The sequence below is a fragment of the Camellia sinensis genome, chromosome 13 (genome assembly GCF_055761805.1).
Source record: "Camellia sinensis isolate YWXY chromosome 13, ASM5576180v1, whole genome shotgun sequence".
NCBI lineage: Eukaryota > Viridiplantae > Streptophyta > Magnoliopsida > Ericales > Theaceae > Camellia > Camellia sinensis.
Window position 1 is genome coordinate 43,367,784 of NC_138973.1, and position 17,354 is coordinate 43,385,137.

Here is a 17,354-nt window from a genome sequence, read left to right on the forward strand (position 1 = left end):
AATCTAGGCTATTGTGACAAAATTTAGTGACAAAATTTTTTTTGTCTTAAAATTTAACCGAAAGATGACAAAATATTAATTTTGTCGTTTGTTTTAATTTTTCTCAGAAGTATAGGAGACGAAAACAAAAATTCGTGTGCAAAAATGAGGCGCCAATTTCATTTGCATTGGCGCAAATTATTTTAGCTCATTGGAGACGAACATTTTTGTCACAAAATATAATTTTTTTTTTTGTGACGAACGTAATTCATCACCAATAAATTCCATACCTATTAAACGATGTCGTTACATATTTCCATTTATTAGGCGACAAATATATTTTTGTCTGGGAATGATAAGTTATGGAAGACGAAAATATTTCGTCACCAATAAACATTCCATCATGCAAACAATGGCATTTCATCTTTCTATTAAATAGGCGACAAATATATTTTTGTTTCAGAAGAATAAGTTGTGGGAGACGAAAATATTTCGTCACTAATAAATTTTAATTGATTGCGTGACGAATATATTTTTCATCTCATAAGGTTAAGTCGTGGAAGACAAAAATATTTCATCACCAATAATAAATTCTTTGTTCTGGTATTGAAGGATACAAAAATATTTTATCACTAATCATTTCTGTTTTTTAAAATGCCGTGAAACTGTGACCCCAAGAGATACACTCTGACGCTTATCACTCATTTTCATGTACACGGACCTTGAAGTCATGACCCAAGAAAACAATTTTTACAAACCCTCATTTCTTTCTCGCACTTGAGTCTACTCCTCTCTCACAAGTATTGAAGTCGTGACTCAAGAAGACACTCTGTAAACCATTTTTTCTATTTCGCGCTAAAGCCCCTCTCTTCTGTCTCACACTTAAGCCCTTCGTGCATGCTAGCATTGAAGCTATTATCCAAGAAGGAACCCTATGCAAACCCACTATTCTTTCTCACAGTGAAGGCCCCTCTTGCACGCAAGCACTTTTTCTCATTGTCGGAACCAACTCTATCCTTTCCGTCTAGAACACTCATTTCAGAAAAATCGAAGGTCAAAACCTCTCTCCACAAAAAAAGAAAAAGAAAAAGATAATTAATGTAGCTATTTTTTTTGTGAGAAAAAATACAGAGAAACAAATAATAAAAAATTTGTAATTTTCAAAATTAATAGAAAACATTACCTTGTTTAGTATGGAGTTTTCAATAATTAATTTTTAAAATTTGGTGATAAAATTTATTTTCGTTTTAGAACATAACCCAAACTTGACCAAATATTACTTTTGTCATTTCTTTTAATTGTTCTCAAAACTATAGGAGACGAAAAAATAAATTCATCAGAAAAAAAAGAGGCGCCAATTTTTTTTCTTGTTAGCGCCAATTATTTTAGCTCATTGCAGACGAACATTTTTGTCACAAAATTTAAAGTATTTTGCGACAAAAGGAATTCGTCACCAATAAATTCCAAACTTATTAGATGATGTCGTTTCATTTTCTTATTTATTTGGTGACAAATATATTTTTTGTCTGGGAAGGATAAGTTATGGGAGACGAAAATATTTTGTCACCAATAAACCCTTCATGCTCGTTTTATCTTTCTGTTAATTAGGCGACAAATATATTTTTGTCTCGGAAGGATATGTTTTGGGAGACGAAAATATTTCGTCACTAATAAATTCTCCATGTGTCGTGTTGTATTTTGATTGATTGTGCGACGAATATATTTTCGTCTCATAACGTTAAGTTGAAGGAGACGAAAATATTTCATCACCAATAAATTCTCCATCCCCACACAACGTTGTTTTTGTATTTTTGTTGATTAGGCAATGAACATATGAGTTTGAAACGAAAATATTTTGTCACTAATTATTTCTCTTTATTAAAATGCCGTCAAAAACTAAGAGACACTCTTCCTTAATCACTTACTTTCACACACACACAAATACTAAAGTCGTGACCCGAAAAGACACCCTCTACAAATCCTCATTTCTCTCGCACACTTGTGTCTCCTCTCTTACAAGTATTGAAGCTGTGACTCGAGAAAACAATCTTTATAAACCATCTCTTCTATTTTGCACTGAAGTTCCTCTATTCTCTCTCACATTTAAGCCATTTGTGCATGCAAATATTATTATCCAAGAAGACATTTTGTGCAAAGCTACTATTCTTTCTCACAATAAACCCCTCTCCACAAAAAGAAAATAATAATAATAATAATAATAATAATAATAATAATAATAATAATAATAATAATAATAATTAAACAAGGAAACAAAATACAAGAAATCTAGACTATTATTGTGACAAAATTTGGTGACGAAATTTTTTTTGTCTTAAAATTTAACCCAAAGATGACAAAATATTGATTTTGTCGTTTGTTTTAATTTTTCTCAAACGTATTGGAGACGAAAAAGAATTTCATCTGCAAAATTCAGGTGCCAATTTCATTTGCATTGGCTCGAATTATTTTAGCTCATTGGAGATGAACATTTTTGTCACAAAATATATATATTTTTTGCGACAAACGTAATTTGTCACCAATAAATTCCCTACCTATTAAACAATGTCGTTGCATATTTCCATTTATTGGGCGACAAATATATTTTTGTCTGGGAATGATAAGTTATGGAAGACAAAAATATTTCATCACCAATAAACACTCCATCATGCAAACGATGTCGTTTCATCTTTCTATTAAATGGGCGACAAATATATTTTTATCTTTGAAGAATAAGTTGTGGGAGATGAAAATATTTCGTCACTAATAAATTCTGATTTATTGCGCGATGAATATATTTTTCGTCTCATAAGGTTATGTTGTGGAAGACAAAAATATTTCGTCACCAATAATAAATTCTCTGTTCTTGTATTTAAGGAGACAAAAATATTTTATCACTAATTATTTCTCTTTATTAAAATGCTATGATTTTGTGTTTCGGAGCACTGAAACCGTGACCCCAAGAGACACACTCTAACCCTTATCCCTCATTTTCATGTGCACGGACACTCAAGTCATGACCCAAGAAGACACTTCCTACAAACCCTCATTTCTCTCTCGCACTTGAGCCTACTCCTCTCTCACAAGTATTGAAGTCGTGAAGCAAGAAGACACTCTGTAAACCATTTCTTTTATTTTCGCACTAAAGCCCCTCTCATATGTCTCACACTTAAGCCCTTCATGCATGTCAATATTGAAAGCTATTATCTAAGAAGGCACCCTATGCAAAACCGACTATTCTTTCTCATAGTGAAGGTGCCCCTTGCATAAGCACTTTTTCTCATTGTCTAAACCAATTCTACCATTTCCATCTAGAACACACATTTTAGAAAAATCGCAGGTCAAAACCCCTTTCCACAAAAAAAAAAAAAAAAAAAAGATAATTAATGTAACTTTTTTTTTTGTGAGAAAAAAAAACAGAGGAAAAATTAATAATATTTTTTTAATTTTCAAAATTAATAAAAAAACATTACCTTGTTTAGTGTGCAGTTTTCAATAATTAATTTTTGATTTTTAATCTATATTTTTTTAGTGAACATTTTTTAATATTATAATTTTTTTTCTTTTTTTTTTTTACTTTTTAAATCCCTTTAATTTAGATGAGGGCAAATTCCAGCAGTTGTCCCGATACTTTGGTCCTTGTGTCATATAAACGTTATGTGTCATATTTATATCTATCTATCTATCTATCTATCTATCTATCTATTATAGAGAAAAGCTAAGGATCATGAAAAAACTTTCATGAAAATGATCATAAAAGAATTATGACCCTTGGATTACCTTGATTAGTGTGTGGTACTTTATTTTAAGTGTAATCCAAGAGTCATAAATCTTTCATGATCATTTTCATAAAAAAAAATTCATGATACCTAGTATTGCTCATTATTATATAAGGAAAATGGGGTTTTAAATTTACAAACCTTATGGGAGCTCTAATATCCCAATCTTAATTTTAAAAATTTTTGATTTTAAAAAAAAAAAGAACTCAGCATTTATTGACTTCTCCCAACCCACTTTTTGACTTTTCTCATACTTACTCCTACACCCTTTTCAACTTCTCGCATATACTATGGCTAGTGATGGGATTGTTAAATTATTTTTATAAAAAAAATTTAAAAAATAATTAGTATATTAAAAAAATATCTAAAACAAATATAAATTCTTATTAAATATATATATATATATATACTATATATTAAGCAAAGGGGGGTTTTTAACCCCAAGGCCTGTGGGAGCTTCAATATCCAAATCTGAATTTTCTAAATTTTTTATTTAAAAAAAAATCAACATTTATTAATTTGGTCAAAATCCCCTGATCAGCATTTATTAAATTTTTTCAATCCACATGTCTTTCCACATGCTTGCATTTATTGATTTGGTCAAAATCCCCTATCAGTATTTAAATTCTCCTCATACAAATAATTATAGATACAATCTATGTATAATTACTGCAATAACCTTTTCAACTTCTCTCATGCGCTATGGTTAGTGATAAGATTGTTAAATTATTTTTATAAAAAAAATCTTAAAAAACATAATTTATATATTAAAAAAAAATCAGAGGTTGCGGTTCACTCATCACTCTTCTCTGTCTGTCCGTCTCTCTCTTTCTCTTTGTGTCTCTGTTACTCTTCTCTTTCTCTCTCTCACTCATCACTCTTCTCTGTCTGTCTGTCTCTCTCTTTTTCTCTGTGTCTCTCATCCATCTCTCTTCTCTCTATCTCTTTTCTCTCTCTCTCTCTCTCTGTGTCTCTCACTCATCTCTTTCTCTCACCACTCATCTCCTCTATCACCTTCACCACTACTGCAAACGTCATTTCACTACCACCACTACTACCACGGTTGCCATTTCACCTCTACGACTACCATTACTACTACCATCGCCACCACTCCACTACCACCACTACCACTATTGCCACTACTACTACTACCATTACCTGTCTTTCACCACCGCCACTCCATCTACTCTACCACTACCATAACTTCACCACTAATCTCCTTCGCCATCACCACCACCACCATCGTCTCTTATCCACCACCTTCACCACTACTGCCGCTTCCTATCCTCTACCACAAAATATTACCTCTCTTATCTCTCTCACTTATCACTCTTCTCTGTCTGTCAGTCTTTGTCTCTCTTTCTTTTTCTCTCTTTGTCTCTCGCTCATCTCTCTTCTATTTATCTCTCTCATCTCTCTATCTCTCTTCTCTCTCGCTCATTTATCTTCTCTCTATTTCTCTCTCTCTGTCTCTCTCGCCCATCTTTCTTCTCTCTTCGTCTCTCTTTTTCTATGTCTTTCTTTCGATCATCTCTTTTCGCTCTATTTCTCTCTCTCTGTCTATCTCTCGCTCATATCTTGTTTCTCTCTATTTTTCTATATGTCTCTCTCTATCTCTTTCTCTCTCTGTCTCCCTGTCTCTCTCTCTATATATCTCTTTCTCTCTTTGTCTCTCTCTCACTTATCACTCTTCTCTATCTCTTTCTCTCTCTGTGTCTGTCTCTCGCTCTTCTCTCTCTCTCTCTCTCTCTCTTTCTCTCTATGTGTCTGTCTGTCTGTTTGTCTCTCTTCCCTATTGTGTTCACCTTGCTCACTCTCTACCACCACTATTCTATCTCCTCTACCACTACCACAACTTCACCACTTATCTCTTTCACCATCACTTAACAAAAAAAAAAAAAAAAAAAATGGGTCGTAAAAAAATATTTTTCATTGGCCACAAAAAATTAACTTTATTTTAATGGAAAATATTATCCCTACTTCTACCAAATAAAAAAATAATAATACTTTTGTATTCATTAAAATAAATATGAAACAAATAAATTTTCAACCTTACTAAATGAAAAAACAAAAACAAAAATTCATTAACTATAAAAAAATTATTTTAATAAAAAATAATTTTTTTATAGCAATGACGTTCTCCGTTGCAAAAAAAAAAAAAGTCGTTTTATTATTTAAATATTCATTTGTAATGAAAATTAGAAAAAAAAAATCAAAAAATTTCCATTCTCCCCCCTTCCTTTTCCGTTCCCGCTTGGGTTCCCCCCAACCCAAATCCAAAATCTCCTAATCTCAAAAATCCCCCCTTCTTTTCCATTCCAGTTGTTTAAAATATTATGCTTTCCACGACGTCCAATTACTGTCGTGAAAGGGACGATCGAAAAAAAAATAGCGCCAAAATAAATATTTTTAGCGCCAAAAAAAAAAAATTAAAAAAGAAAGATAGAAACAATCAGAAGCCCCAATTTTTTCAGCCCCAACACCAATCTTAAAAAAATAAACTCAAAGCATTTTCTGTGCAGTGAGGACGACGACGAAGAAGAAGAAGAAGAAGAGGAAGAGACACTGATAAATCCTCCATCTCCATCACCATACCTCACATTTCTTCCTTCACCCGATAACCCTAACTTCTTCTATTCTCATCTCCACCACCATCCCTCTCTCACCACCACCACCAACTCAATCACTTCACCAACACCACCACCTCTGCCTCTGCCACAGCCTCCCGGTCTCCCTACCGCTCTCTCAACACTCAAACACCTCATCCACCTCTCTAAAACCACCCTCCACTCTCTCTCCACTCTCCTTCCCACCACCGCCACCACTACCGCCCTCTGCCCCTGCCCCTGCCCTTTCAATTTCCACCACCGCCTTCCGCCGGAATCCCTTTTCCGCCACTCCTTCCAATGCCCTTCTTCCCCTTCCCCTCTTTTCAACCTTAACCCCCTCCTGCTCCAATCACTGCGCTACCCCAACACTCTCAAACCCTCCCGACAACTCTTCAATCAGAACTGCTTCCTTCAAACCCTACACGATACCAACTCTAACCTCTGCTTCTCCCTTGACGATTACTGCGACTTCAGCCCCAATTTCTTCTACCGTAATTGCCCCGGCGTAGTTAGCTCTGCCGATCGAGATAGTTTGAGCCGAACCTTTACTCTCCCAGGTATTTTATCGATTCAGTGTGCAAATTTTGTAGGCAGTGATAATGGTGAAATTAAGGGTTTTTCTAGGGATTGTGTTACGCTTCTTCCTTTGGAGTTGTGGCTTGTTAGGAGTGAAATTGAGTCATTGAGGGATTACCCTATTGCCTATTCGTATAGAGTTCTTTGGATCATTTTGTGTTCTGTTATGGCTGAAGATTGTGATTTCCTTAGATGGGTAATTGTGAATTTTCCTTTGTTATGATGGTGTGATTGATGTGCCTATGAGGGATCAAATAGTTTTGCTTTTTTAGCTTTGTTTGAAAGCAATTGTGAGGGAAGCTACTGGTTTGGTGGATTCAGTATTGAACATAGATGTGAGGGAGTTGAATCCAGCTGCTATGAGTTTATATCATGGATGGCTATTATTTCATGATATAAACTCCGTGCCTAATGATTTGCACGTACAACATTTTAATTTCAGTTTATTTTCAATTGCGGGAAGTGGTGTGTGTTTTTGTTTTTAAATTATGGATGTGAGAACTTTCTGGTTTTTAAAATATTTCAAGTTCTCTTACTAAGAATTTAGAATTAGAAACAACATCATAAGCAATCACTTGACCTGCTACTTTGTTTCCTCAGTGCACATTAAAGAAAGGTGGAAGTGAGACAATGGACCTGATTGATTGCAGAATAAAGGTTTGGTAGCCAGTGGACAAGCGGTAAGTATTTTGTTGGTTTAGAGAACAAGATTAAGCCATTTTTTAACAAAATAGGTGAGAAAGATAAAGTTGGAGCATGAGATGTGTAGGTCTATGAAATTGGGAATCTCTATTATATTTAAATTTCTAATTTATTATGTATCCATCTTCTGTTTAAAATTAAGCTCTGGATAATTTCCTTTCCAGGTAAAAGTAGTTAGATTGAGATGAGTCATATCCTTTCAGTCATAGGTTCAACACTTGAAAAAATATTTTCAATAACACCAGTGTCTACAGGGTTGGCCATGGCTTAGTTTTGTTCTTCACTTGGATTGTGAAAATGAATTTTATTTTGTTGTACCCATGAACACAGTGACCCCTTACCAAATTCTTCTTTAGTTCAGTTTCATGAAAGTTTCCCATTCTACTCCTCTGTTTAGGGCCATGGGTGGTCTGCTACTACTAGGAGTCTGCGACTTTTGATCAGTTTGTCACTCTGTTTTCTATGCCATCCATATTGGATTCTTTGGCATACATTAAAACTTTTCTTAATCCTTTGATTGAGTCATCTCAAATAGTTGACCTTGTTTATGACTTAATCAATAGCTACTCATAAGTTTTGTTCCATTCCTAATTGTGTCTTTCCTACAAGGAAGCAAGGACACTTCCCTATATGTGACATATACACATTTTTGGACACGGATAGGTGTCAAACACTGGAGACATGCCCCAACATCTGTTAATTTAGTTTAACCTGACATGTTGCTGACTTGGTGAGGACATCCCTGTATGAGAATCAGACTCACACAGACCAAAAATGGCAGGGGCCAAACTCTAATTTTGGAAGCCATTTAATGAACGGTCAAAGTGGTAAAAATAAAAATAAAAAGCTTGATACATTCAGAATGGAAAGAAAATTTGACTCTACACTCGCACATCCCAATATTAGTGATGGGCCAAGATGACTTGTACCCAGTTGTCAGTCACACTGGCACATCCCAACGTGGGTGATTGGTGAAGATGACTTCTGCCCAGCGGTGTGTACCCCAGGGCCAATGACCTCTGGCTAGTGGAGAAGGGCTTCTGGCATATTCTCTTTGGCCCTTGCTTGCATTGACCTCCCAGTCTTGTGGCCTTTGGCTGATGTTGCTTGGGTTGTCATGATGATTAAAAAATTATATATATTGATCTCATGTTTGCTCTTTAGCTACCATCTTTTGATTGCTTTGACGCTGCCAATTTTCTTCAGCCAAATCAATTTGTGGGCTGTTTGGAGATGGATTGTGACTACTAACATTTGCCATCTTTATATTCTGCCCTTTCACAGGGGTGGGAGGTTGGATTTACTAACATTTGTCACCTTTAAATTCTGCTCACAAGTGCCCTTTCATGACCTTTAAACATCCTTTTATAGTTATTATTATGTTCTCATCTTTTATATTTGTTAGGTTGTAGGGCGATGACAAAGTCAAGACCATTGCTCGTTTGCTTGAAATTTGAGTTCCTCTCTTCCCCCCATTTGTAGTGATTGATGGATCTTTTGCTCTGTTTAAGGTTCACTAATCTGATTTTAAGAGGGACCTTGATGAAGCAATGGGGGAGGGGGTGGGGGATCAAGAGTGATTTCTACTCTTGGTTTTAGGTGATGAGATTGAGGTTTATCATCTTTAATTATTTTCATCTTTTATAACATAAAGTTTCCCATCTTAATATCTTTCGCTTGTATTTTATTTTTTATTTATTTTTATGTGGCTTTGTCATCATTTTTTATTGGCAAAATCAAATGGAAAAAATATCCAAACAAATCATCCTTTTGTATAACAAAAAATAAATTTATAAGTAAAAAAGCAACAGTTCAAGTGCCTAAAATGGTTTAAGTGCATGTTTGGTTTAGATTATTTGGAATGGTTTAATTAGTTTATTTATTTATTATTATTTATAATTACATTAGTCCAAGTGAAATCCATTTTTTTATTAAATCAACCCATAATCAAAATCAAATGACCACTAAATTTATTCCATCCTGAAATAGCTTGCTCTCAAATTTCTCAAATATTCCATGAGAATAAAAAGATATATCTAGCACAATATACAGAGTAATAGACATTAAAGGATCAAAATTTGGTCAGCTAAAAAGCACGGACATGGATACGGATATGCGATATGAAACAGACACGCCAACACAAATTTTCAAAAAGTATAGGACATGGGGGATACGCTCAAAACATATATAATTTTATATATTTATTATATATCACATGTATAAATATATCATTCAAAGATAATAAAAAATGTAATATAATATTAATTTCTATAAATTTACATTGTATCCTAAGTTATTTTTTTAAAATTTATAATTAGTTTCACGTTTGTCTAAACACGTGTATCTCCCTCCCAAATGTCTAAAAATTGTCTGAATATAAATTTAAAAAAAAAAATATTAATAATAATAACAATAGGACACATCTGAATGAGTTTCTGACACTAGTCAAGAAGTCTTCAATGAGTTTTAGTGTCTCTAACATGGACATGCCACCTTCTTAGAAGTATCCATATTTCTTAGTTGGTCTAAGACCTCAGACATGATCTTTGATTTGAGGAAACATTTGAAAATATTGCCCTGTTGCATCAAACTTTCATCTCATTTGTTAACCTTAGTAACAAATGGATCGAGCTTAGTAGGCAAAGGAGAGAAAGAAGGTTGGTTTGCTACATAGAAGATCACAAGGTGATTGAAGTGAAACATGCTTGTCAGCTCAGCATCCCTGTAAATTTTCAAAAAAGAAAAAAAAAAGAAAAGGGAAAAAAGAAAAAGAAAAGATCAATTCCAAATGTATAAACACCTTAGTTTGTTGCCAAAAGAAAATAAAATACGTTCTTTCACAAGCACGATTCTGTTCATTATTCTTACTCCAGTCGCTGAACTCCTCTTAAAAACTGTATCTGCCTCCATGTTTACCTCCACAGTGGATTGGACTGCTTGTATAATCAATTTCATTTAAGCTAAATGGCTAATCGATTGCTTCTAATAAATTTATATGTGGGCTTGTGGTTGTATAATAGTGCGAAGAGGTCCCCTTACTTATTTTATCTTTCTGTTCGAACTTGTGAATCTATACCTATTAACCTCATATTTTTGTCAAAATACTGTTTGTAATTAAGGGATTGTGAGTAATGCCTTCTAATTCATATCTGCAATCTACAAATTGTTTTGTGGGAATTATATGTTTAAACGTGCAGAGGCTTATGGCAGTATTGGTGCATGGATCTAATTTTATTTTATTTTGCAGATTGTCTGAGAAGAACATCTACAAGGTTTCATTTTCATTATGATTTATCCTAAACATTTGGCTTATAATAGTGTTAGTACATTTTGATTATGTAATTCTGTCTAGATATATAACCTGTTTCATATACTAACCATTAAAGCTTCATTAATTTGTTTAGGACCATGGAACTGTTAGTTGAGTATTGAAAGGGTAAAGAGTCCATGAAAACCAACTAAAACATTTTGTTTATAATGTTACAGATAATCAAAATCAACTAAAACATTTCTAACACCAAGTGGTGGAGAGGTTGCAGGTCCAAAGGATGCTTATTCATTACAATCTGGCTTTGTTTGGGATGAAGCATCTGGCTATTATTATGATGCTTCTTCTGGATTCTATTATGATGGAAATACAGGTATTTATTTATTTGGAAGCTACATTTTAGTTGTTGTTTTCCTCATTGTTATATGAACTTACGGCACATTAATGGGATGCACCATTTGTGAATTAGCCTTAAAATTAATTTTTTGTTCTCATAATCTCGAAAAAAAAGTCTGTTAGAGGGGTAAATTGTATAATTGATCTAATTGTAAATTGATGAGTTACTAATGTTTTTAATCTTTTGTATAATTAATTAATTACTAAAGCTTTTAATTTATTTTTTTGCAGATTGGATTGGGGTGGCATTTTTGACGTGCAACAATGATCTAATTTGCTTGAATGCTCATTTTTGTTTGATAAGAATACACATACTTTGTGGAGTTGCACTAGTTATTGTTGGATTTTTGGTAAAATTGAACAAGTTATAACTTTTGGATATTTTGTGGATATTTCACTATTTTATTGTATTAGGATGAAATTATTTGTGATGATGAATGGATATTTTCATTTTGTTAATTCGTAAATGTGTTGATAACAGGTTAGGTTAAGTTGTGATGGAATTGTTATATTCAACAGGTTTCAACATGAACAGGGTTATATTTGTTGAACTAAAATTTAGATTTTGATAAAATAGGTATATAATATGGAAAAAAATATTATGAAATTATTGATAAAATTTTCCATCCCTAAAGAAGGTTCTTTTGTCTCTTATTTCGCTTAGGTGGATGATTAATTTTGTCATGAATTTTTTATTTCGTCACTAAATGCATTTGTCGTGACAAAAAATATTGTCACATTTTGTCACTATTATCCTCAATGTGTGACGAAATTTTTTTGACATTATTTTATCGTTTTTAATGATGAATTTGTTTTTGTCTCTATTGGTAGCTTCTTTGATAAAATTTTTTTGTCTTAGTTTATATTAAACGTGACAAAATTATTTTGTCTCCATTTCTTATATTTATGACAAAATAATTGTCTCTAATTTCTCCTTTAATGACAAAATATTTTGTCGCTAATTACTTACAAGTATGTTCCCAACAGAGTGTATTTGAGACAAAAAACTTTGTCACAAATTTATCATTTTTAATGATGAATTTGTTTTTGTCTCTATTGGTAGCTTTTTTGACAAAATTTTTTTGTCTTCGTTTATATTAAACGTGACAAAATTATTTCGTCTCTATTTCTTATATTTATGACAAAATATTTTTGTCTCTAATTTCTTCCTTTAATGACAAAATATTTTGTCGCTAATTACTTACAAGTATGTTTCCAACAGAGTGTATTAGAGACAAAAAAATTGGTTACAAATTTATCATTTTTAATGATGAATTTGTTTTTATCTCTATTGGTAGCTTCTTTGACAAAAAAATTTCGTCTTCGTTTATATTAAGCGTGACAAAATTATTTCGTTTCTATTTCTTATATTTATGACGAAATACTTTTGTTTCTAATTTCTTCCTTTAATGACAAAATATTTTGTCGCTAATTACTTACAAGTATGTTCCCAACAGAGCGTATTGGAGACAAAAAAATTCGTCACAAATTTATCATTTTCAATGACGAAATTGTTTTTTCGTCTCTACGACCCTTTAGCGACGAGGCTTTGGCGACAAAACGGGTGACGAAAAATTTTCGTCGTAATTAGTTTGGGTGACGAAATATATATCTTTTGGGACAAATTTATTTCGTCTTTAAATCCCAAATTTGTTGTAGTGGTAGGTATATGATTGAACACAATAAAAATACATATTTTTTTGTGTGTCATGTGTCATGTGTTAATGATGAAATAAAAAAATAATACCTACAAATTCATTTGATGAATGAATGTGTTAATAGTTAGGATTTGTATAGTCAAGTTAGACAACCATGGCTTTAAAAACCTACCCAAAAAAAAAAAAAAAAACCATGGCTTTAAATTTTTATTTTGTTAACTGTTAGGATTTGAATATTTTTCAATTAATTGATTTTGAAATTCATGACTTAATTGGCCATTGTTCAAGCTTTAATTAATCTCATTAGCGAAGGTCTTTTTATTTTCTTAGAATTCTCCGTTAATATGATTTCGAATTTTAAATTTTTTCCCCCATTTTTTATTGTTTCAATTATGAAGTTATTTTCGAATTCCAAGTATTATTTATAGTAATTTTGTGTTTGGTTTTAGATTTTGATATCTGCATTTTCAACTCTACTGTACAATAAGTTTTCTTATCAAAATCAGATCATTGATCTACAGGTAACATACTATTAGCTTAATGAAGAATATCATATACAAAGTTCCAAATTGAAATTGTATTTGTGTTTGTGTTGGAAAAATTAAACATGTTTGATTTCTGAAATGTGAAATGGGTTTCATTTTCAAATGTGTTTTGATTTTTGAAATTGCTTTCACTTTAATTTTTCTTTTTAGTTTTATGTATGAAAGATCTTTTCTCCTAAAATCAATGAACAATTTTATGTTGAGTTGGAGTGTTGTAGAGAAATTATCAATTCATGTAAAGATGACGGAGGCATTGGAATTTTGTGAGGAGAATAGTTCTAAAGGCTCTATGAATAGAGGTAACTAAGATTCCATCCTTTTTTTGCTTCTATTTTTTATTTTTTGTACATTCATGTTGTAAGTTGATGATTTAATCTTTTACTTGATTTCCATAGTTCAAAGACCAACTTCTTCATGTCACTTGGCATAAATTACAACCTATTTCCTATTATTTTAATTAAATTTATTGTTATTCATTCCATTGTAGGGATTTGGGTATAATTTTGCAATAATTGAAGTTCAAAATAATTGATTGAGCCACTACATAATTTCTGCTACTACAATGTTCACAAAATGCTTGATAAATTGGTTGATAAAAAACCATTTTCATATGTTCGCCAAATGCTTCATAAATTGTTTCTCTATTTGATTTGTTTAATGTGTTTGTTAATTCACAGGGAATGGAAGGTGAAAGAAGATTGATCGAATGATCAAACTTTTGGTTGGGGAAAAAGTTTCCCTCTGCTAAACTTTTGACAGGGGTGAGAAAAAAGTTCCCTTTACTTGATTGGGTTGAATTTATGAATTTATCTATTTTTTGGACGATGTTCTCTTTACTAATTATTATTATTATTATTTATTATTTTTGGGAAAGACCAAAAAATTAGCATTTTTTTTGTTTTTGTTTGCATTACTTCTAAATAGTTTGAATGCTCTCAATTGGATCTTAGTTGTGAGTTTATGAAATCTTTCTTTTTAGATTGTGGTTTGAAGATTTTTGAAACGGACGCTCCTTGCATTGTGGTGCCATAGATATCCATGAAAGGTTATCAAATAAAGAACCTTTTTCATGGTCAATAAATCTCTCTTTTCCATTTATATGGATGTGTCTCTGTTAAACATTTTTTTTGATATGTAGTAGTTTCCTGGGTGCACGCTGCATGTGTCTGGGTGCATAAAATATTTGCTACATAAATTAAAAAACAGATAGGGTGTGTGTGGGTGTGGGATGGGGGGGAGGGTAGAGATGGAGGGAGGCAAAAAGTGAAATGGTGTGAAACAAATTGCTTCTTGAAAAGTTATCTACGTAAGTGCTGAATTTCATGTCTCTAAAAAACTGCTCAATGTTAGAAATTAAATATATTTGTTGAATCATTAGTGCTTGATGATGGAGGGAGTCATTTATAAACATTAGTGCTTGATGATGTGTTTAAGACCTAAAATCTAATAATGTGTTTAGAACTTCTGTAATTAGTGCTTGATGATTTTTGCTTTTGCAATTATTATAAATAGTGCTTGATATTTTGAGATCGGTGTAATCCATAAACACATTGTAGACATCCCATTTTTGACCGTCCTCAAGACTTGGACGTCACCGTTTGAACACTCGATGATTATCCATGTTTGTGTTCGTTTGGAGTTCCCGGAGGTCTCGGTTCGCGTGCCTTGCCTCAGGATCTCTGAACCCAACCGTTTAGTGTCTGGTTTCACACCAAACACTTGTGTTTTGCCTTGGAGGGGCAGGGAATGCCTTGTGAGGCATCCCCACTCACCACCGGCAGTGGCTAGAGGCCACCGGCTGGTTTTTGCTGCCATCGGCACTATTTATTGCCGGCCGGCACTATTTTTTGCCGATCAGCACTATTTAGTGCCGGTCGGCACTCTTTTTTGCCAAAATTGCATTTTTGGCCGGCCGACTACTGTGCATCTGCTTTTGCAGATATTTTAAGACAGCTGTCTTGCCTTTTGCTCCCCTCCATACACGTGTATGGAGGGATCTCCCTCTTATGAAGCTTGTCTTGTAAGCTTTACAAGACAAGAAGTTCCATAAAGGGAGGGTCTCTCTCTTGTTGCAAAGGTTAGACACTTGAGATATTTTAGAGAGCTTAGACAGCCATTTTCATGGTTTTGAGTTTTAGGGTTTGAGTTGCATACACATCCTATCTCTATATTACTCTTGTGTGTGTTTTAGTCCATACTATTGCACACAAGCACCTAGTGCTTCACCTTCCTCTTGAAACTAAGGTTCTAAGGGCTTGTTCTTGAGGTTCTTGACTGGTTTGGAGCCTAAGGAAGCAACAAGGTCACCATTGTTGAAGAGGTCTTCAAGGGTAAGAATCTTACCCCTTTATTCCCCATTTTTGCACCGTATTTCTACCTATCTTAGAACTATTTTTGTGCTTAGTGTATAATACCAAAAAGTTCTGTTTTTTAGCCCTCTTGATTGTTTATTAAGAGTGTTTTGTGGTTTGAGGGTGTTTGACCCCTCTTAGGCCTTGAAAAGCCTCATTTTGTGCTATTTTGTGCTAGTTTCGGGACTTTGGTGTTTGGGCCTCTTCACCACTGAAATCTTGAGGGATTTCAGTGGTGGAGATGGTGCCTTGAAGTCTCCAAAAGGAGAGGGCCATCCCCTCCCCTTGTTGTCCTTGAAAAGGACCATTTTTGGCCTCTTGAGAGAGCATCGTGTTAAAGTGTGTATTGACCATGTCTTGGCTGCTTTCCATGCTTAATATGTTGTATTATACCTCTGTTTTTTGTTGGTTTTGGTACACCATGCATTCTTAGCATACCTACCATATAATGCCATGTTATTGCCTCAATGTGCCTTAGGTTGTTAGCCCTTGTTAGAGCATGTTTTAGGCTTAGTCTTGTGAAGCTTTTGTGCATATTTTGCCATGTTTTAGGTCTGTCCATGGTTGTTTGGGTCGGATTTGGCACGCATCATATAGCCCCTTTGCATCTTGGCTTGTTGGCCTTAAGCGTGTGAATGTATAGCATGATATTTTTGCATTGATTTGGTGATTTGGGACCATCCACCATGTCATTTCAGACCTTATAGTATGCTTGTAAGCTTGCATTTGACGTCCCTTTAATGCCTTGTAAGGTTGTCATCTCATGCTCCATGTTCGTGCCTTCATGCATGCCACCATGTTTAGGCCCCTAGGATGTCATGTCATTGTGTTCTTAGCTTTGTTTTAACATGCTAAACCTCTGTTTTTGGTCAATAAGTTCATGCCATGTTTGGTCTTGCTAAGTGTAGTTCAATACTCCATTGGTTTGCTTTGAACACTTAGGCCATTTGTTGCATGCTTGGCTTGATTTGTTGCTTGGTTTGGTACCTTGTTTTAACATGATTTTCAGAGCTTATGTTGCATGCTAATTAGTCCATGCTATCCACTTTCAAGTGTGCTTGAGAGTCCCTCTTTTGTGCCTAAGTGTTGGCCCTTAATAATGTGCATGTGTGCATGTGTTTTGGTCCTTTATTTTAGTCATTTTGGCCACTGTTTTGGGCCTTATTAGAGCTGCCCAAATCATGTTTAAGTCCATCTTTTCATCCATTTGCATTGCCTCATGTTTGCTTGTATGCTTGCATAAGTGCCTTGCCATGCCATGTTGCATCCTTAGCTTGCATGCCTAGGTTGCATTGCATCTTGCGTGCATGCCTTGTTCCTTGACTTGATGATAGGAATTGGGCCTTGATTTGTGTGTTTGGTTTGCATTTCATTTGACATGAAAGTTGCATACTTGATCACTTGGGCCATCATGCATGGAAATGCGTGATTGGTGGTCCGAGAATCGAGACACATGCCCCTTTGAGTCACAAACATGATAAGGGACATGAATGG

General features: G+C 33.9%; 1 long non-coding RNA gene and 1 pseudogene across 2 annotated transcripts in view; both read left to right on the plus strand.

Moving 5' to 3' along the window:
- Positions 1-17,354, plus strand: part of LOC114274933 (uncharacterized) — a 267,609-nt pseudogene that overhangs the window by 20,819 nt on the left and 229,436 nt on the right. The gene's annotated exons all lie outside the window — the stretch shown is intronic.
- On the plus strand, positions 6,234-11,765 carry LOC145806113 (uncharacterized). Its single transcript, XR_014348771.1, has 4 exons — positions 6,234-6,921; positions 7,541-7,620; positions 11,129-11,283; positions 11,538-11,765. It is a non-coding gene; the product is annotated as an uncharacterized LOC145806113 (long non-coding RNA).